This window comes from Dama dama, chromosome 5 (assembly GCF_033118175.1).
Source record: "Dama dama isolate Ldn47 chromosome 5, ASM3311817v1, whole genome shotgun sequence".
In the NCBI taxonomy this organism is placed as follows: Eukaryota; Metazoa; Chordata; class Mammalia; order Artiodactyla; family Cervidae; genus Dama; species Dama dama.
This window is the reverse complement of record NC_083685.1, coordinates 82112136-82134542: the sequence shown is the minus strand read 5'-3', so window position 1 is coordinate 82134542 and position 22407 is coordinate 82112136. Positions and strand designations below refer to the sequence as shown.

The following is a 22407-nucleotide window of genomic DNA, read 5'->3' as shown; positions in this document are numbered from 1 at the left end:
ATCCAAGGGTCTTAGTCGAAGCCTTTCAGCATGTCACAGGGCTTTCAAGATGGAAAAAGTCTCTCTGGTTTCAACCATTAGTGTATTATCCCTACAAGGAAGCTGGTTCTCACCTCATTTTATCATTGAGGAGGCCGGGGCTCGGTGAGGGCCTCGTCCGATGTCACACAGCCGTGGCAGGGCCAAGGTTTATGAACAGCTAGATCCTGGATCTGTGTGACCTCAAGCCAGGACTGTGTGTCTCTCCCCGCTGCTTCCATTCAGCCTCTTCTGTGGAAGGTCTGAGTTCTGGCTTGAAAACCACAGCGTCCCTTCCGTGGCGTAATCGCCTCAAAAGTAGGTTGAATGTCACGCTTCATTTTGTATCCCAGTGTCTGGTCCCGGACCTTCTTGTATTTAGATGCCCAATAAATGTTCGTTGGATGGATAACCGTACATCCACTCAAGTGCTTCTGATTTTAAGTGACCGTGTCTTCCCTGTGGCCGGTCTTTAGGTAGGGGGAGGTGGGACTTTCAACTTTGAAATATTTCAGTTGAAGAAGTTAATTCACTTTGTGAGTTTACTTTAGGAATAGAGATTATGGCAGTATTTTTGGCCACCACTCTCAAATTCTTCTAACCTTTTACTGTAATGAGCAAATCGAGCAGATTAAGGACATACTTAACTGCCAAATGCTGTTCTGAACTGTGTAAAGTTACCGGGTGGCTTCCCCCCACCCCCGACCCCGCCATGTATAAAAGATTGTGTGGGTTCTGTGAACTTCTCTGCCTTTTTTTTTTTTCTTTTTTTTTTTTTTTTTTAGTCCTTCCTGTTTTATTGTGTTTGAAGTATCTCTGTGGTGACCTGTTGGGAGTGGATTCTTCCATATGGAAGTGTTTCTTTAACTTTTTAATCATTTCTTTGGGGAAGTGGAGGGTTAGGGGTAGCAGATGTTTTTCTGGCATTGCTGGCTGAGTGGAGGTAGGGGCTTTTGGAACTGTGAGTCAGGCGAAGCCCAGCCTTGAAAGGAGAAGTCCCCTCCCCGGGGTAGGAGGCAGCCCGACACCACTGGATCTGGAAACTCAGGCCCATGGGGGAGTAGGTCCTTCTGCCCTCACGCAGACTAGTGCCTTTCCCATTTCCCAGGAAGAAGGCTTTTTTCCCTGTGATGCTAAAAAAAGTTTGTTGTGGGCTTTTTTTTTTTTCCAGTGTCCTAATGCAAATCCTTTTCAGTCCTCAAATGGGAAGCCTGTCTGGTACCCTTACACACACACACACACACACGCAAAGGAAAAATAACAAATAAAATGAACGCTTGATTCTCCCCTTCATGGTAGTCACATCCAGCTTCGTATTCAATTTCTTAATAAGGCAGTTTAACATCTTCGTTCCAAAAAGAAAGCTTGCAAAAACCCATCTGATTCTCCCATTCTCTCATGTTCTTTTGGACTCTGTTAGTCACCATTTTCAAGAAGCAACACATGACTTCTGGGGAAGGTTGTCTGGTGGAGGTTGCAAAGCTGATGGCTGGCAACCATGTTCTGAAGCTCTCAGCCTAAACACCAAGTCTAACAGTGGCCGCCGCCCTTGCCCTTGGTCTGTTTTACCACCTATCCCTCCAGGGTTCACCTCTCCTTCATCCCAAGGTCACACCAGCAAAGCTAATGGAGAAAAGGTTTTGCTGCAGCGAGTGAGCACCTAGGTGATGAGTACACAGTGGGAAGACAAGGAAGGAGCTGTAATGAGGGCTTCCCATGCCCTCTAATCCTTCTTTGAGCAGACTGTGGCTTTGCATGTGAACTTGGGCATCTTAACAGTCAGAGGCTGGAGGGGAGAATAAAAGAGACTGACAAGTAACTGCTGGAAAATGGAAGGGAAACCAGGTGAGCGGCATGTCGCGGCCGAAGGAAGAGAGGGATCGAACATGACAAATGCACATCTGACCTGCAGAGAAGTGGCCGTGGGATTTAGTAACGGGAAGGTCACCACCCTTGGAGGAAACATTTCATTGGGGAGGTGGGTGCAACCCCTTGATTGGAGTGGGTTCCAGGAGAGAATGGGAAGGGAGGATATTATAGACAGCACGTCCAGACCTCTCCTTCAAGGAGTTTTAAGGGAAGGGGAGAAATGAGGGGGCAGCTAGAGGAGGGAGGGTCCCAAGAGTCTGCCTTTCTTTGAAGGAAAGAAAAACTAGCAGCATGATGGCAAGAGGCTGTGGGGTCCAGCTCACACATGGAGGGACTGGTCTTGGCGTGTGAGCACATATGCTCAGATGCAGGGGGGTGGGTGGATTCAATTCCCTTCTCATTGCATCCGTTTTCTTAGCAAAGTCATAAGGCTTTAGCCGAAGATGAAAAAGTTGGAGAAGGTATCAGAGGTTTGAGGCTAGAGGAGCCATTCCCTTCTCCATGGGATCTTCCCAGCCCAGGAATCGAACCCAGGCCTCCTGCATTGCACACAGATTCTTCATTAGGTGGTAGAAGTAAACTAGCAGTGAGGTGGTTCAGAAGCCGAGAGGCAAAGTTGTTGGAAGGACCATCTGGGTGACTTTTGACGGGGTTTGTGATGCAGAGCATGATGGTGAACCCGGGGAATCTTTGAGGGATGGGGGGGGGCGGGCAGGACTTGGAGGAGGGGGCGTGGCTGTTTAGTCTAATAGCACCGGAGCCGAAGCAGAGCGGCTGTGAAACAGAGAAGAGATGCCTGCCTCTGGGAGGAGCCAGAGGATGCTGGCTGCATCCCAGGGGCTGAGGGATGTGGGAGAGAATCAGGAGCAGACTGCTGGATAAACCAGGTCCTCAGAGGAGAACCTGGCATTTCTCAAATTATATCATCACTTCAGGGGCTTCCCTGGTGGCTCAGTTGCTAAAGAATCTACCTGCAGTGCAGGAGACCCACGTTTGATCCCTGGGTCTGGAAGATCCCCTGGAGAAGGGCATGGCAACCCACTCCAGTATTCTTGCCTGGAGCATTCCATGGGCAGAGGAGGCTGGAGGGTTATAGTCCATGGGGTCGCAAAGAGTCAGGCACTACCGAGCGACTACCAAACACTTCTCTTAGAATTTATAGAGAGCATATATACACTTCCGATTTTATTTGATTCTTCCAACAAACCTTCACCCAGGGAGGGCAGATATTTTACACTTGAGGACACTGACGTGAAGTGACGTGTCCTTCACATGAAGTATTTGTGCAGTGACACTCCGCTAGCCGGTGATAGATCCAGGCTTTCTGACTCCAAGTCCAGTGTTCTTTTCACCACGTGGTTCTCCCTTCCTTCAGGAGGCCAGCAGTCCTTCCACAGAACCCATAAAAACACACTTGATCCAAAGTCTTGACTATTCTTCCCATGCTGTCTCTATAGCCTGAGATTTGGCACCCAAGAAAAGGCTAGGAGAAGTGGTGATCATTTGACCTATATACCCTGCCCTCTCGGGTCGACCTAGATGTTAAGGACCATTCTCCATAGAACCCAAAGTATCTTAAACGTAGCAGCCAGCAATGGGACACAAGTTGACAGGCCCCTTCCAGGAATGATTTGGAAGACAATTTCCTACTAGAAATAACACAGTAGTTTAGTTTTAAGAAATTTAGGTGTGCTAAAACATGGCTTTCTAGCAATGATGGACAAAAAATGTTACTGAGAGATGAAGGCAGGCAATTGGCCATGATGGAAATCATGAACTTAGGGTGGTGGTTTAGAGCTTGGTTCTTAAAAATGTTTCCTTCTGGCAGCAGTGGAGACGCAAACACAGAGAGCAGATTTGTGGACGCAGTGTGGGAACGCGCGAGTGGGACGCGTTGGTAGAGTAGCGTGGAAACATATAGTTATCCTATGTAAAACGGACAGCCAGTGGGAGTTTGCCGTGTGACACAGGGATCTTCACCCTGTGCTGGGGGACAGCCGAGACCGGTGGGACAGGTTGGGAGATGGGAGGGAGGTTCATGAGGGAGGGGACATATGTACCCCTGTGACCGATTCACAGTGGTGTATGGCCGAAACCAGCCCAACATTGTAAAGCAAATATCTTGCAATAAAAAAAAATAGTAATAAAAATGTTTCCTTCTCAATTCTCAGGCACAGTGAGTGGAGCTGTATGGCCATTGAGGAATCTTCCAAACGCCAAGTTACCCCACCCCTCCTCCCTTAGTGGGCTGGCCACCCACATGGGCAGACAGTCTCCATTGTTATCCATTTAGCAAGGCTGTGTTGATCACCTTCATTACAGTTTTGAGCATGCAGTGAAGAACACTGCACTCCAGAAATAAATGCAGTGGAGGGCTGGAGGTTCTTATCCATGCAGTGTATGAAGGGCTTTTTCTTCTAAAGGAGAATGAGAATATTCCTGCGTATCCCAGTCAGTCATAAGTTCTGAGCCACTTCACCCTAGTTTCCCAGCTTGCGGGGCCACTGAGGAGGGGCAATATTGTGGAGGGTGGGCGCCAAATGCCTCCATCAGTTCTCTCTGCTGTCAGGAGCGGTTGGCCAAGGCTGTTGCCCCACAGGGTGGGGATGGTCATGTTTCTGAACATGCCAGCTGGGGCACAAACTGTTCCGTGAGCGTTCTGTTGGAAATAGCACTGGGGTGGCTTCTGAGTAGAGAGAATTACAGATGTGTGTGCCCTGCTCTCTACGTGGTTATAGTCTCAGGCAGACACCCTGACTTAGACAGGAGGAGAAGCCTGGCAACAGGGAACGCCTCAGAGTCACCTGGGTTAGGGCTCAGATTAGAGGATAGGGTGAGGGGAGCCTTTCAAAGATAAAGATGCCCAGGCCCCCCAATCCTAGGCCCCAGAAATTCGGGTCGTGATCAGGGACGGGACTCGCACCTCCGTATATTTGAAAAGCTCTCCTGTTGATTCTGATGTGTAGCCCCTGATGAGAAGTACTGTTAGAGGAAGCGTATGCAGGGGTTTGTGCCAAACAGCTGGATGGCAAGATAACCAGCTGCCCACGGCCTTTCCTCCACCAGGTCTAAGTGTGATCAAATGTCTCTTCTGACAGTTCCCTTCTCAGCGTTATCCTCCAGGAACTTGTGATTATCCTCAGTCTAAGTCAAAAGCAGCTTAATTCCTCTGAAAACAGTGCCAGTTGGGCATTTTGCCTGGAATGAGACAAGCAAATCTGTGGCAGTGTGCTTCACTTGGTTCAGCTCTGCAGCCTCCATGGGGCACCCTTTCTGCATCACCTCCCCACTTTCTCTTCCTGCCACCGAGTCCAGGGCTTTGTTTGGTGCCTCGTTGGTGAAGGCAGGTTGTTCCAGCTGGTTTGAGTGCCTGGTTGGATGCAGACTTGGATAGAGTTGGCCTGGTGAAATGTGGTTGGCAGGAAGGTGCCGGGTGGGCTAAGACAGGCAAGAGTCAGTCATAAGATCAGAGAGCAGGAGATGGGGCCCGAGGGCCTGGAGAGTAGGCTGAGGGTGCAGACCAGACCAACACCCAACTCCCGTCCCAAAGAGCCCTAGGAAAGAGGCTCAGTGATAGCTGCAAGGAGCTGGAATACACACGCGCCCTCTCCAGAGAGGAGCCTGCGTCCCCTCATCGGCCTTGGCCCCAAATCCTCTGGGTCTTAAAGGGCTGACCTCCTACCTGTTTCTTCTACTTCATCAGAGACACGGGCCTCTTTATCCAAGACCCTGAGCTGAAAGTCGGAGCCATTACACCAGGAAACCAGGCAGCAGTCTACTCTGGGCCTTCTGGTCAAGACCGGTTCCCTCTTTCAGTGTTATTTTCTCTGGGACTTTCTTTCCCTTCTATGCACTGATGTTAGTCTTCTGTTAGCCTCCAAAACTCTTGATTCTCAGGGCTCAGTCTCGAGACATTGGCATAGGTAGATCCTAGGTTTTGAGGATATGGTAAAGAGCAAGACATGATCTCTACATCCTTGTGGGCTTAGGTTGTAGAAAAAAAAACAGCAGCGCCCGTGGAGTGAATGTGATCAAGTGGGTTCACGGGGCTCTGCTATGGGAGCGCATAGGAGGGGCACCGGACCTGCCCAGCTCTGTTCAAGCTGTCATCGAGGGGAGGACGTGAAGGCCCAGAGGCGAGAGGGAGGAGTCCACCCGAGGAAGTAGAAGAGGTTCATCACACGTAACCCAGGGGACAAGGGAGTCAGGGAGACAAGCCTCGGGGAGCGAGCCAGGCTGGAACACCAAGGAGCTTGGCCACCGTGGCCGGGAATTGCAGTAACACACTAGCCTCTTGTTTGCTACCTTGGATAGGTATTTTCCAAATCCGGGGATGACTCTGCAGTGAATAGACACACACACTCACACGCAAATCTCCCCGGAATGATTACTGTTCTGTCCCTCCTCGTCCGGAGGCAGCCCCGGGTAATCTGGATTATAAACCACCCGCCCTGGGGCAGGAGCTCACCCGCCGGCTGTCATCAGCTTTCCATCCACCTTAGGATGGCACTCAGCCTCACACGGCACCAGCAAGCTGACGGAGAATGGAAGTGACAAGGGCGAAATCAAAAACTCCGCAGAACGCGTTCGGTGGGAGAGGAGAGGCAGGGAGAGCTGCGGGCTTGTTCCCAGCCGACACCCCCATGCCCACTTTGTCCATCCGGAGGAGACTCTGCTTCCACTCTGCCTGACTGGCTGGCTTGACGATTCTTCAGGGGCCAAGTTTTGTGCTTGTCGCTCCTGCCCCGGGTCGCTTTTAAGAGGCATGGCCTTCTGAATCTTTAAAAGAAAGAACTCAAATGGAAATCCCAAAGGCAGTGAGTTGGCAGGTCATCTGCGGAGAGTGAGGGAGAGAGTTGTGACAGGACAGAGGAGCTTGAGGAGAGGGGGAAATCCAGGGGGGAGCCGACCAGGAACAAATGGGAAAATAAAAAAAAAAATTTTTTTTAAAGGTTGAGGAGCAGGGAGAGCCTGCCTGATAAATTTGTCATGGTGCCAGTTGACACAAGTCAACTTTCTGCAGCACAGCTCAGCAGCCCAGGAGCAGAGAAATTTGATGGTTGGATGGATCATTCTGGATGCCTCTAGCAAAGCAGGAGGGACAGATAAACCAGGAGGAGAAGTGGCAGGGGGTCAGCGATGGTGAAGTATCACCAGGAGGGAGCTAGTGGCTTGAGATATTAGGGAGGGCTTCAGGGCCTATCAGACTCCGTGAGGTTGAAAAGCATCAGTAGTATTTTGTTGTTCAGTCACTAAGTTGTGTCTGACTCTTTGTGACCCCATGGACTGCAGCACACCAGGCTTCCCTGTCTTTCACCATCTCCCAGAGTTTCCTCAGACTCATGTCCATTGAGTCGATGATGCCACCCAACCATCTCATCCTCTGTCACCCCCTTTTCCTCCTGCCCTCAATCTTTCCCAACATCAGGGTCTTTTCCAGTGAGTCAGTTCTTCCCATCAGGTGACCAAAGTATTGAAGCTTCAGCTTCAGCTTCAGCATCAATCGTTCCAATGAATATTCAGGGTTGATTTCCTTTAGGATAGACTGGTTGGATCTCCTTACTGACCAAAGGACTCTCAAGAGTCTTCTCCAGCACCACAGTTCTAAAGCATGAATTCTTAGGCGCTAAGCCTTCTTTATGGTCCAACTCTCACATCTGTCCATGACTAGTGGAAAAGCCATAACTTTGACTATACGGACCTTTGTTGGCTAAGTGATGTCTCTGCTTTTTAATACACTGTCTAGGTTTATCATAGCTTTTCTTCCAAGGAGCAGGTATCCTTTAGTTTCATGGCTGCAGTCACCATCTGCAGTAATTTTGGAGCTTGGGAAAATAAACTCTGTCACTGTTTCCATTCTTTCCCCATCTGTTTGCCATGAAGTGATAGGGTTGGCCAAAAGGATTATTCAGATTTTTCTGTAAGATGTTATGGAAAAACCCAAATGAACTTTTTGGCCAACCCAATAGAAATAAGGAAGTGAATGAAATTGACAGTTAGGTGGTTTCATGATCAGGATGCAGGGTCTCTTGCTTCAAACACTACAAGTGCCAATTGCAAGGATCCAGGTGAATGAACGGCTAGAATGAAGGTGAAGGTCATTGGTGTGCGGATGTCAGAGAATTGTGAAGCCAAGGGGGTTGGTTTGGTCAGGCACCTGAGCACCCCACATTCTCAGCATTTGGCAGGACTTGCTGAGACCGTGACAGGGGTGTAGCACCATAGTCCTCTCTGAAGTCTCGGGACTGATACTTAGGTCTGGTGAGCCCCACGGCAAGGAAGCAGTGCGCTGTTCTAGAGACTGTGTGAGCTCTGAACTTCTCCCCTGGTTGGTCAGATAATTCCTTTGGGAGAGGTGATGTCATTCACAAAGAGCATTTGTATTCCCTTGATGAAGACAATACTTCCTTTTATTGTCAGATCATTTTAGTATGATTGAAAAATCAGGGAGAAAATTTTCTTTTTAATGCCCGAAAGGATTACTATATGAGATGTCTCAAATCCTGGCCCTGAGGTCAGCTCCTTGGCCTAATACAGAGTGTCTTTATACCACAGCTTCTTTCTGAAACAGAACTTGGCAGGGTCATTTTGATAATCAGTGGGTTTTAAGCACTTATTGTATCAGGCACGTTCATTTAAGCCTTTGTTGTTCAGTCATTCTGTCATGTCCTACTCTATGGAACCCCATGGACTGCAGCACACCAGGCTTCACTGTCCTTCACTGTCTCCCACAGTTGGCTCAGGTTCATGTCCATTGAGTTGATGATGCCATCCAGCCATCTCATCCTCTGTCATCCTCTTCTCCTGCCCTCAATCTTTCTCAGCATCAGGGTCTTTTCCAGTGAGTCATCTCTTTGCATCAGGTACTATTTTTATTTATTCCTGTTTTATAGATGTATACATTGAACTAGGAGCATTAACTGATTTGCCCAATATTATATTACTAGTATATGCCTGAGCCTTTCACCACTTCCTGTCCTGCCTTTGTTGGCCTCTGAATACAAAAATAAGATGAAACACAGTGCTAAGTTGAAGGGAAGACATACAAAGAGCTCATTCGACCACAGTCCCATCACTGAAGGTATGCGTGTGCTGTGGGGACGCAGCCGAGGGACCAGTCCCCAACCACGTGACTCCAAACAGGCTTCCCGAGGAGCTCAGGCTCCGGTTGAGCCTTGTGTCTGCCGCAGGGGGCGGCTTGTTGCATCAGGTGGCCCCTCCCCTCGTGTTGGTCTGAGACATGCCAACGTGTCGTTTTCTCCGTGGGTCCTGTTTTGCCTCCTGGCCCCTCCACCCCCACACACACATCTATTCCCCTATTCTGTAAAGCTGCTCTTCAAATGTTTGAGTACTAGAATCTCGGCTGTCTGAATCTCTTCTCCAGGTTAAACAACCTCAGTTTCTTCCCTCCCTCTTTCCTTCCTACTGTGGCCCCGTGCTGTGCATTTAGGATTGTTGTTGTTGTTTAGTCGCTCAGTCGTGCCTGACTCTGCAACCCCACGGACTGCAGCACGCCAGACTTCCCTGATCATCACCAGCTCCCGGAGCTTGCTTAAACTCATGTCCATTGAATCAGTGATGCCATTGAACCATTTCATCCTCTGTTGTCCCCTTCTCCTCCTGCCTGTGTTTAGGATACAGAGATTTTTTTTTTTAAAGAAGAAGAAGCAGATGCTGCCCTCAGAAACTTATACCCTAATGGGAAAATAGACCAAAAATATTGTTCTTTTTGTAGTCTGTCACCTTTACCAAAATTCCCAGCACTCAGCACCGTGGCTGGACCATAAGTTGAAAGTGTTAGTTGCTCAGTCGTGTCTGACTCTTTGCAACTCCATGGATTCTAGCCTGCCAGGCTTCTCTGCCCATGAAATTCTCCAGGCAAGAATACTGTAGTGGAAAGCCATTCCCTTCTCTCCAGGATCTTCCTGACTCAGGGATCGAACCTAGGTCTCCTGCATTGCAGGCAGATTCTTTACCATCTGTCTCCTGGAGTTTACTCAAACTCATGTCCATAGAGTCGGTGATGCCATCCATCCGTCTCATCCTCGGTCACCCCCTTCTCCTCCTGCCTTCAATCTTTCCCAGCCTCAGGGTCTTTTCCAGTGAGTCAGTTCTTCACATCAAGTGGCCAAATGATTGGAGTTTCAGCTTCAACATCAGTCCTTCCAATGAATATTCAGGACTGATTTCCTTTAGGATGGACTGGTTGGATCTCCTTGCAGTCCAAGGGATTCTCAAGTGTCTTCTCCAAAACCACAGTTCAAAAGCATCAATTCTTCAGCACTCAGCTTTCTTAATAGTCCAACTCTCACATCCATACATGACTATTGGAAAAACCATAGGTTTGACTAGAGGGACCTTTGTTGGCAAAGTAACGTCTCTGCTTTTTAATATGCTGTCTAGGTTGGTCATAGCTTTTCTTCCAAGGAACAAGCATCTTTTAATTTCATGGCTGCAGTCACCATCTGCAGTGATTTTGGAGCCAAAAAAATAAAGTCTGTCACTGTTTCCGTGTTTTCCCGTCTATTTGCCATGAAGTGATGGGACCGAACGCCATGATCTTAGTTTTCTGAACGTTGAGGTTTAAGCCAACTTTTTCACTCTCCTCTTTCACTTTCATCAAGAGGCTCTTTAGCCACCGGGGAAGCCCCAAGGGTCTGTTGTGTAGACTGCACGTGGGGCTCTAAGGAAGGGAAGCCCAGGATGCTGGGGAGAAGACCAGGAAGTCTTAGGTTGGAAGACCTAAGTCCACCCTGGAAGACGAATGCTAGGCAACTTCCCACCTGATCTGAGTCTTCAGGGGTAAACAGGACTTGGCTTCCCGGGTGGCGCTAGTGGTAAAGAACTCACCTCCGCAGGAGGCATAAGAGACAGGGGTTCGATCCCTGGGTCAGGAAGATCCCCTGGAAGAGCGCATGACAGCCCACCCCAGTATTCTTGCCTGGAAAATCCCATGGACAGAGGAGCCTGGAGGGCTCCAGTCCATGGGTCACACAGAGTCGGACAGGGCTGAAGCGACTTAGCACTAGCACCAGGGAAGAACAGTGTAGGCAGCAGGAGCAGCAACTTCCAAGGTGCAGCGGGCAGAGCGCCTGGAGGCAGGGGGCGCGGTGCAGAGTGTGGAGAGTGGCCAGGGTCAGTGGTGCCGGAGAGATTGGGCTTTATCCGGGGCCTCGCTGAGGCAGATGTTCAGATTTGTATTGTAGAGTGGCACTAAGGAAAATGAAAAGAAGAGAAACTCTGCACAGAGGCAGGAAGACCAGTGTGAAGTCGTTGCCATTTCTCCATGAGAACTGATGAGGGCCTGAGCCCAGTGGCTGTGGAGCGGGGGACAGCTTCAGGAGGGTTTAAGAGAAGAATCTCTTGGTGGTCCAGTGGTTAGGACTTGGCACCATCACTGCCAGGGCCCAGGTTCAGTCCCCGGTCAGGGAACTAAGATCCCACAAGCCACACGGTGCGGCCAAAAAAATGAATTAACTGATTAATTTTATAAAAGAGGTTTAAGAAGTAAAACCCAGAGAACTTTCCTGGTCAACTGGCAGTGGGGGTGGAATGAGGAGGGGTTTGGCTAGGGCCACAAAGAAGACCGTGTAGCCATTGGTCTAGGGACCAGAGAGGGAAGGCCACATTCTGGAGCAGTAAGGTGATGGATCTGTTTTGGACGTGACTTGAAGGTGCCTGGGGAATGCGTTCAGTCTGACACAAGTGGCTTTAGAGACCATGAGAGAACCGAGGTAGGAGCCCAGTTTGGAAGTCGGTCGCATGTCTGTGGTAGTTGTGACTGAGAGCTGATAAGCTCGCCCAGGCACAGTGCACAGAAAAGGAAGAGAAGAGGCTTAATGATGAAACCCTGAAAAACAGCAACATTTGAAGAGCAGAGAGAGCTGAGCAAGGCCTTGGAGAGGCTTGAGGGGTGGTCGGAGAGGAAGGAGGAAAATCAGAGGAAACAGGGAAAATGCGAGCAGCCTGCAAGTTTTCTTTAGAGCAGTCACCTTTCCTTTATAGCATCTGAGTTGCCACATGGTTGTGAGTGAACTACCACGATCATGGTGCGGGGGACAGTCACCTGCTTTTTCAGTCTTGAGAGATTCTTAAGGCTGGATTTGAGCCCCAGCTTCTCTAGAGCATTGGTTCCCAAGCTTCCCAGGTAAGAATCAGACCTTCTCCCAGGGTCTACTAATCTATCTGATGTCTACTGCATTAGAACATCTTGGAGACAGACCTAAGAATGTTGTTTTTTTTTTTTTTTTACAATAAGCACCCTGGGGATTCTTCTTATTAGGAAAGTCTTGAGAATGATTTTCCAGGTTCTTCCATCATATAACATGGGTGCTTTTCCTGCTATTTATCAACCATGCCCCTGCCCTACACCCAGACTCTGACCTAAAGCTCTGAAGAGCCCCTATAGTCAGGAGCTGCTGTGACTGGTAGGACTCCTCAGATGTGTGGAAATGGAAATGCTAACTCACTGATCTGAAGGAGCGTTTCTGAACAACTGTCTGAGGATTCGGGAATCCAGTGGAAATCCTGCATTTAGACAGATAATTGATCCACACTACTTCCCTGAAAGCATTTAGACTGGAACACCCTCACTGCCCTCTGGTATAGACAGTCTGATTGGCAGTTCCACTTTGTGCAATAATGAATCTGAATGTAATCCAGTATTTGAAAAAAAAGAACACCATATGCTAAAAAACTGACCATTAAAGAAGTTTGTAAGAGATACCACATGTAGACAAAGAAGACATCACATGGCAGGAGCCGACTCTACTCACTCACACACAGGTTTAGGAACTAAAACTACTCACTGACTCAGCAGTGAAATCCATGAAATACGCTTAATACATCTATTCTCAACAGTGTATAGATTGTTGAGTGTATAGATGCTTCCACCATTGTTGCTGTTGTTTAGTTGCTAAGTCACGTCTGACTCTGCGACCCCATCCTGCCAGGCTCTTCTGTTCATGGGGTTTCCCAAGCAAGAATACTGGAATGGGTTGCCATTTCCTTCTCCAGGGGATAGTCCAAACTCAGGGATCAAATGCACATCTCCTGCACCAGGGAAACCCTGTCCCTACCATAAGTATTTCTTATTAAGCATAGAAGCTATTCAGAGGGCCTATGCCCTGTGTATGAAATTGTAAATCTATAAAATTCAAACATCATCTTTAATAAATGACCAAGCTAAATAATCTTTCCTAAACGATTGGCCTTGGGATATGATCTTTCCAGCATAGAGATACTGATTATACTTAGATTAATATTGCAGGTGGAAGGCGGCTACTGAGTTGAGGGTTCAGGAGTGTCCCTCTAAGGAGCATAGGGACCTCTCCTTTTTGGAGTTATTTTAAAAAGAAAGATTGAAGAAGGGTGATGCTGCCTGGAGGTAGGAGGGTGGCGGAGAAATGCCTTTAATAGGAGCTCCCTTTCAGACCCATGATACATGCATACTTCAGATGGAAAGATAACTAAGCCTTGTCATTTCATCCATTCATTTAATAAACATTTACTGGGCACCTGTTATGTGGCAAGATCTGTGCTGCAGGCTCCTGGCTTTCAGGTATCTCTGGGACATCAGGACAACTGCAGGGTGAGCCCGTTTGATCCTGGAGGGCAGCAGTGAGGGATCTTGTGCAACATGAAAGCTATAATAAAGACGTTACAGGGGACTTTCACATTCCTGGTTTAGAAATGAGCAACCCAGCTAAACTATGTGAATGTTCCCACACCACAGGAAGCCACACAGCTCAGACATCCTCCGTATGTCTCCAAGGAGCTGGAGGGAAGTGGTGAAAGCACCAGCCTAAGGCCATCCATCTGACTTCTGAGAGCAGAATCAGTACTTTGCAAGCCGATTACACATTATCGTCTTGAAGGTTCTGCCTCGTACCTTGTCATTTGAATCTTCACATGATTTTGAAAATTATGAATAACTAGCCATAATAACTAGCATTGTTATTCCTCTTTCCCAGTAGAGAAAACTCAGGTGCCTGGAGGTTGAGGGGCCTGCACAGAGTCACATGCGTGTGTGCGGGCTAAGTCGCTTCAATTGTGTCTGACTCTGGGTGACCCTATGGACTGTAGGCTCCTCTGTCCGTGGGATTCTCCAGGCAAGAATACTGAAGTAGGTTGCCATGCCCTCCTCCAGGAGATCTTCCCGACCCAGGGATTGAACCCATGTCTCCTGCATCTCCTGCATCGCAGGAAGATTCTTTCCCATTGAGCCACCAGGGAAGCCCACAAAGTCACATAGAACAGACCAGAACCAAACCCTGCACTTACCTGTACCCTCTGAATTTAGCTGCAACCTCTTCTCTTCATGGAGCGCTTTGTATCTTATTTTTTAAAACCAGGGGGAGGGGCTTCCCTGGTGGTCCAGTAGTTGAGTCCACTGCTCAACTAGTTGAGTTGGCCCGCTCTTAACCACATGCTCTTTCTGCCAGCAGAGTTCAGTGACCTTATAACCGCCTCATCTGTCCAAAGGATCTGGCCCCCTGCTCTCATCTCACCATGGTTTTTTTTTTTTTTTTTTTTTTTTTAATTAGTAATTTTTTGGCTGTGCCTCGTCTCATTGCTGCAAGTAGACTTTCTCTAGTAGAGTGGAGGCAACTCTCTACTTGGGGTGTACAAGCATCTATTTTGGTGGCTTCTCTTATTGAGAACCATGGCCTCTAGGGCTCATAAGCTTCAGTGGTCGTGGCACGTGGGCTCAGCAGTTGTGGGGCACAGGGCTTAGTTGCTCCATGGCCTGTGGGATCTTCCCTGACCAGGGATCGAACCACTGTCCCCTGCGTCGCAGGGTGGGCTTAGCTACTGGACCACCAGGGAAGCCCCTCCCCCTGGTTTTAAAAATAAGATACAAAGCGCCCCATGAAGAGAAGAGGTTGCCGCTAGATTCAGAGGGTACGAGTTACTGTTGGGCCTTGAAGACAGACACCGCAGGCAGGGGGAGGAGGAAGAGGGATGGTTCACCAGTCCATAGGGTACCCCCACCATCTTGGCTCTTGAGAACTAGAGAGTCACCCCCCCCCCCCCACAATTAGGAGATTATCGAGCTCATATCCAGACCTCTTCATTAATGACTTACCCAAGAGGATGTTGGTGAGTTTGCAAGTTCATTGAGCAGTGTGGTAAGTATTTCTATAAGAAAGATGGCTTGGTTTTTATTTGTTTACTTTTTTTCTTAACAGTCCCAGACATATGAGAAAGCTATTCTGGTAACTTTTCTGCCCTAACGGCACTTCTAAAACTCAGATGAAGCACAGTGAGAAATTAATTCTCTTATTCAGCTGTTAGCTCTGACTCAAGGGGGGATGACAGGGCCGTGTCTGTCTGACGTGGTAACATGAGGTCTCCAGCCCCCTCCTAAGGGCTTCTTGGTGCCTTGACTTCCCCCCAACCCTCTCCTTATGATGACTCTGCTGTTCCTCTAATTCACTGTGTACCCTAGGTCTAAAGATGAAAAGATAGGTTTCAACAAACACGCTTATTCTGGGCCGACTCTGTAAACCTTCTTGGGTGAGTGAAGCAGAAACAAAATATGTCGCTTCCTCCTCGTGGGAGGGGTTGGCGTTGCTTACACAGGGAAGGGGCAGAGGAGGCTCTGCTGGCCTTTTTGAACTCTCTTCTCAACTGGGGAAATGAATAACATCCTGATTGGCCCCAGCGGAGCACAAGTGGAGGAAAAGGAGGGGGAATCCTGGCCCCAGTCTCCAGCCACAGCATAGGAATCACTTTACCCACAGGCGCCAAACTTGGCACACAGCGTGACCAATGAGCAGAGGGGAAATCATAACCAGATTAACACACTTTGGGGGGCTTTTTCACACTTAGTAATGAAGTAGGTATTTTGCAGAGCGTGAGCAGAGCCTCCTTCACAGGTAAACAAGAGTTCCCCAGCCTTCTCCTAGAGGCAGGAAGGCCCAAGGGGGATGGACAGAGACAAACCAAGCATTGATCCCACCTGCCAACACACACACGTGCACACACGCACACATTCCCACTTGGCTCCTAGACTTAGCACAAGCTACGACCCTCTCTGTTGTTTTAATAGAGGGTTAACCCTGGGCCTTAGAACTTGTGTTAACACTTAACACAAGACTGGAACCAAGGGGAGAGACCACCCGGCCGCTGAGGGTGGTCTCAGGGTAGAAGCGTAGGGTGGGGCAGAGGGTGGAAAGGCGAGGGAGATGGCCCTCGGGCATCCGCTGGATGTGGGGGACCCAGGACAGATTTGCACAACCAAGGCTCTGTCTGCTCCTGCTCCTCTCAGGGCCTGGGACCCAACCCCTCCCTGGGCCTCCAGGCCTTTGTCTCGAAATGAGTAGCTCGACCCAGCTAGGCTCTAGGAATGGCAGGGAGACAGGGCCGGTGGTGGGGGGAGCGCTGTCGGCAGCAGCCTCCCCTTCATGGTGAGCGTGGATCCCCTAGGGGCCTGACTTAAACCCCGGTGCTGGTTAGTTCCTCTCTGGGTGGGGCCTGAGAGCCTCCCTTCCTGATGGGCGTCCTGCTGCCCCTGGTGGGGCCCACACTCCGAGAATGGAAGGTGTGGAGGCCAGTGGTTCCCCAGTCTCCTCTCTGCCACCCACTCAGCTCCCTGCACTGTTCCCTCAGCTGTGAAATGCGGACTAGTAACAGTTGTCTTGCCTTCCTGCCTGGGGGTGTTGTGTGATCTGGGTGGGGAAGGGCCTGTGAAAGCACCTTGTAAAGGGCAAGGCGGTGTGAATGTAAGGGATTATCGTCATTGTGCAGATTTCTCTGCCTCATTGCTCCCCGCTGTGTGTTCCAGCAGCCTCCCGACTTCTCCCTCCATCCTCCTTGGTCTCCAGGCCTGGGCTGCTAGTCATGGTCACCAGCCAGGGCTGAACAAATCCTGGGACATGTCAAGACAGGAAATGACATTTCCCGGGCACCCCACTGATTCAGTTGCAGAACAAGCCCCGAACACACCCTTCTGTGATAAATTCAAGAGATACCAGGTGGAGTTCCACCTCCTCCCCCATGGGCCACCAGGCCAGGAAATGAGGCCAGAAGTCAAGGACAGGGGACCCCAGCAAAACCCGAGCCAAGCTTCCGGCAAGGTGGCTCACCGCCCCCACTTTGATCCCACTGCTGTTCCCACCGCAGGCAGCCACAGTGATATTGCTGACATGTCCGGGTCTGTTCATGGACGACCGGAACAGATAGCTCCATAGCCCCACTGTGAGCAAGAGACCAAGGTGACTGAGGCAAGTCCTCGAGCCACCCTGACCCACAGTATCCTCCTCTGTAAAATGGAGGCAACAGTGTCTGTCCTGTCTACGGTACCACTGTGGAATGATCTCAGAGTCAAAGTGAAATAATTGTGAAAATATGCAATAATTCTGTGAAATTGCCTGAGGCTTCATTCTTCATGGGAGACTTCCAACTCCTGTGGAGTTGACTCATGGCCCCCACTTGAGAAACATCCCTGCTTTCATTTCTGTGCTCAAACATACACCCCCCCAACCCCTTCCCCTCTCTGGGTTGTCCACCACCCGTCTCCACCTCGGATGGAAGGCGTCCCTGGCCACCCCAGCTCCGGTCGGTGTCCTGTGTTGTCCAAAGAGTGCTTTTCTCATCTTGCTCCTCTAAGGCCCTGAGGCCAAGTCTGCTGAACAGCTTCATTGCAAGGGCCTGGCAAGTAGAGATCCTGTCATGTAATATAACTGAGTCCACATCAGAATGGCAGGCCAGGCCCAGAGCTTCATCCCAAGACGCCTGCGGCAGAAAATCTGGTTCAGGTTTACCCCATGGAGTGAGGGCTGATGGGTCTTGGTGGTAGAGATTGGTAGAAGCTGACCACATATTCCTAATGGAAATGCCAGTTGCCTGAGCTGGGGGTACCATTTTCAAGGCTACAGAGTTCGATGACTACCAGAATAACAAAGCGAAAAATGACCAGGATGTTGAACCAGTCAGGTCTGGGACCCACAGGCTCCTGCAGCACAGGGTGGGGGTGGACAGCTCCCGTTCCCCCCACCCCCAGCCTCTGCCGCTGGGGCATGCATATGTGCTAAGTCGCTTCAGTCATGTCTGACTCTGTGATTTTTCCCATGGACTGAAGCCCGCCAGACTCCTCTTTCCATGGAATTCCCCAGGCAAGAATACTGGAGTGGGTTGCCATGCCCTCTTCCAGGGGATCTTCCTGACCCAGGGATCGAACCCATGTCTCTTATGCCTCCTGCACTGGCAGGCGAATTCTTTACCACTGCTTCCAGGAGCAAATGGCAGTAGGACCCACTGTGCACACCCATCCCTCTCTGGCCTTTGAAAAGCCCTGAGGTTAGCAGGACCCAGGCCTGCAAAGCTGGGCCTCCATTCACCTCGAGCCAGCCCAGGACGCAAAGAAGTCTCATGTGAGGAAATACAGATCCTCAGGGAGGAGCAAAAATAACCCAAAAGACAAGCCATGCTTGCCTGTGCATTTATTTGAAATCCAGTCATGATAAATCTGATGGTTTTGAAACATCATCTTTAATTAATAAAAATAGAGGACGTCTTAGCCCCAGGTTCCAACTTCAATGTTCTCCTCAGTTGAGAGCCTCAAATTCGGCTTCTCTGTGGAGCACTATAATCTCTTTTAAGACAAACACAGGATTTTAGTGGGGTTGTTGCCCCCACCCCCACTACAGCTCAATTTCAAGAACCACTTTAAAATTCTGGACTAGGAAGACAGACTCCACTGAAAATACCCTTCTTGTTCCTGCAGCCACATTTTCAAAATCAAAATTCAGCCTGGATTTTCATGAGGAAAGTACAGACGTTAAAGGAAGAATCAGAATCCTGACTGTACCTTTGATATTGTCACCTTGGGCGAAACGTTACTTCCCTCTACCTCAGTTTCTTGATCTGTAAAATGGGAATATTAGCATCAGCCTCTTAGATTTGTTGGAGCAATGTCTCATCCACGTGAAGTGGCTGATCCCAGCACAAAATAGACACTCAACAAATATTTATTCTCTTCCGTTTCCTGATACCTGATCACCAAACTAATTAGATAGAGTCAGGACTATCGTAGAAAACGTAGCCTGTGTGCTTACTTGTCTTGAGAGATACAGTGACATGAAGTTTTTCCATTCAAGAAGTTGTTAGGTTTCCAAGGATACTGTTGGTCCTGCAGTGTATTCTGAGCCTTGCCTTAGGAGTCCGATGACACTAGGCTGTGTGTGAGCTTTCTCTCCACCCTCAGAAGTGGTCCAAGCATCCCGAGGGAATATTTTCATTGCTGTCGAGCTGTAAAATGATTCTTCTCTTCCCACCTGGAAGGGGATGAATCTTGACTGTGCCTCTCTTAAAGCGGAGGAGGAGAGGGTCTCTGAGATCCTGTCTGGGAAGTGCCAGTGTCAGCCTGACTCGGAAAGCTGTCCTGTTGGAGGCACCCCCGGGTCTGGTCCGAGTGTGAAGCCAGTGGAAGTTCTCCTTCCTGAAATGACTAAACCCTTCTCCCAGACAGAAGGCAGGGCCCGGCTCGGTGACCTCTTGATGATATATGAGGGGCTCGAACCTTCCTTGGCAGACATGAAAGGGTGTCTCCTAGGAAGCTGCATCCTGTTCATCCAAAGGATAGTGGGAGTTCTGGGGGGCAGGGCAGGGTGGGAACGAAAGTGACAGGTAAAGGAGCTTGATGTGAAAACCGACTCCTTCCAGGGTGCCCCCCGGCCCTCTGATCTGATGTATGAAATTTGTACAGAGGTGGAGTTGTTTGCCATTTGTCACATGCAGGTTGGTGCACATTCCTGATACGAGTTAATAAGAAACATGCCGGAGGTACACAGAATGGGTCAACATCGCGTGCAGCCAGCCAGGCCCCTGGGAGAGAAGCCAGGTGTGGGCGGCGGGGCCACGGGCCCAGTCGCCCCGGGAGTCACGCCCGTGGGCTTCCCGTCCCCGCATTCCACAGTCTCCGCATCCAGGTCCCGGCATGAGTGCTCCTGCCGCGGGCATTGTTTTCGCAGTTTTTTCCCAGCATCTGTGGGCTTGTTTTACACTGATTATGGAAGTTATAAGAAGCACATAGAAAAGGCGTAAAGTAACAGAAGAGTCCCATATAACCCAAATGCCCAGAGGCAACCACGGTTAATAACATTTTGTCAGGAATCATGTAAAGTGTTGTTGTTTTTTTTATGATTTCTTTACATTGTTTGGTAGTACTTACTATACGGTTCTGTTTTACTCTTTTAAATATATTATTTGTTTTTAGGCTGCGCTGGGTGTCTGTTGCAGCGCGTGGGCTTTCTCTCATTGCAGCTCTGGGGCTTCTCCTGTTGTGGAGTTCAGACTCTAGAGCACACAGGCTTCAGTAGATGTGGTGCTCGGGCTTAGCTGCCCTGTGGGATGTGAGATCTTAGCTTCCTGACCAGGGATCGAATGCATGTCCCCTGCATCGCTAGGTGGATTCTTAACCCCTGGACCACCAGCGAAGTCCCTGTGTTACTCTTGTAAGAACAATGAATTAAAGTTGATTTACAGTGACAGCAAGGTGATTCAGATAAGTGTGTTGTATACTGTTTTTCAGATTCTTTTCCGTTGTAGGTTTCTATAAGATATTGAATAGAGTTCCCTGTGCTATACAGTAGGTCTTGTTGTTTATCTGTTTTGTATCTAGTAGTGTGTATCTATTGATCTCAAATCATTTAACATCATCTCTTATAGAACGTCTACGATTATAAACATCATTTTTCAAGACTACCTAGTATTCTTCTGCCACAATGAAGCATAGTTTACTAACAAATAGCCTGTTTTTAAAGTGGCAGTGAGCATCTGTGTGCATGAAGGTTGTTGGCATCTTATTTACTTGGGTTAGGTTTCTGGAAGTGGCATCCCCAGGTCAGCAGTTGGGCATGTTTTTAAAAGGCTCTTTATACATATTGCCACATTGCCCTTTGGATGATTTATATCTATAATATTCCCATTTTGTTGTTGTTGTTTAGTCAGTAAGTCATATCTGACTCTTTGCAACCCTATGGGCTGTAGCCCGCCCGGCTCCTCTGCTCGTGGGCTTTCCCAGGCAAGAATACTGGGGTGGGTTGCCATTTCCTTCTCCACATGATCATCCCGACCCAGAGATCAAACCGTGTCTCCTGCATTGGCAGGCAGATTCTTCACCACTGAGCCTTCAGGGAAGCCCATATTCCCATTAGCAACAGTCTATCTCGTTTCATCCTTACCCATGTTGACTACAGTCCTGTTTATTCATTAAAGAATTTAGGGTGACGAGCATCCTGTTCCCCCCTCAGATGAGGAGATCAGAGGATGTGAAGGACCTGACCTCGAAGCCAAGGCCACCTGTCCTGCTCCCCTGTGCCCCCTGCAGGCATCCTCAGAGAAGCGGGGACACACACCCGTGTGGATGCTGTGACTCCCCATCACAGGCCCTGGATACGTAATGACACAGATGCACTTAGGTTTCACGATGGCATTGACCAGACTAGGAGCTGATATGACTGTTTTCCCCTCCCCACCCAGTATCTTCCTCAAGCTGCTTGTCTTCTGGCCTGTAAGTGCCCCCGCTCACTTTCTAAGCCTTTCACAGATCCCACTGTCCTTAAGAAGAGGTGCTCACACAGCCCCCGGTTTGTCTGCTATGTTGGAGGGGCCCGGTGGCCCTGTGCTTACACCAAGCACTCTCCTGCACTGTCTGTATTTGTTTATTTCTGGCCACACTGGGCCTTCGTTGCTGCACTCAGGCGTTCTCTCATAGTGGTGAGTGGGGGCTACTCTCGTGGCGGTATACAGGTTTCTCATCGCAGTGGTTCTCCTGTTGCAGCTTTCAGGCTCTAGAGCACAGGCTCAGTAGTGACGCACAGGCTTAGCTGCTTCTTGGCATGCGGGATCAACCAGGACCAAGGATCGAACCCTTGTCCCCTGTGTTGGCAGGCGGACTCTAACCTCTGGACCATCAGGGAAGGCCTTTCATGTACTGCTTGGTCAGATGCTCGTGACAGCCCTGGAAGGCAGATATTCATTTCCCTGTTTTATAGATGTATTATTTGCATAAGTCTGCTGTAACAAATTACTACAAATTTGGTGAGTTAAAACAACAGAAATTTATTCTTTCATATTTCTGAGGTCAGAAGTTCAAAATCAAGGTGTTGGCAGCATTGCGCTCCCACCAAAGTTTGGTGGGAGAATCCTTCCTTGCTTCTTCCAGACAAGACTTCTTTACAGGGGTGGTTGTTTGATTAGTGGAACTGGTTCACAGAAAATGAGGGCTTCCCTGGTAGCTCAGCTGGTAAAGAATCCACCTGCAATGCAGGAAACCCCAGTTCAATTCCTGGGTGGGGAAGATCCCCTGGAGAAGGGATAGGCTACCCACTCAATATTCTTGGGCTTCCCTTGTGGCTCAGCTGGTAAAGAATCCACCTGCAATGCACGAGACCTGAGTTCGATCCATGGGTTGGGAAGATCCCCTGGAGAAGGGAAAGGTTACCCACTCCAGTATTCTGGCCTGGAGAATTCCATGGACTGTATAGTCCGTGGGGTCGCAGAGTCAGACACAAC

The 22407-nt window shown here is 49.2% G+C and overlaps 1 protein-coding gene across 1 annotated transcript in view; it reads left to right on the top strand.

The window, feature by feature from the left end:
• BCAS3 (BCAS3 microtubule associated cell migration factor) overlaps nt 1-22407 on the top strand; it is a 583611-nt gene that overhangs the window by 530677 nt on the left and 30527 nt on the right. The window lies entirely within an intron of this gene.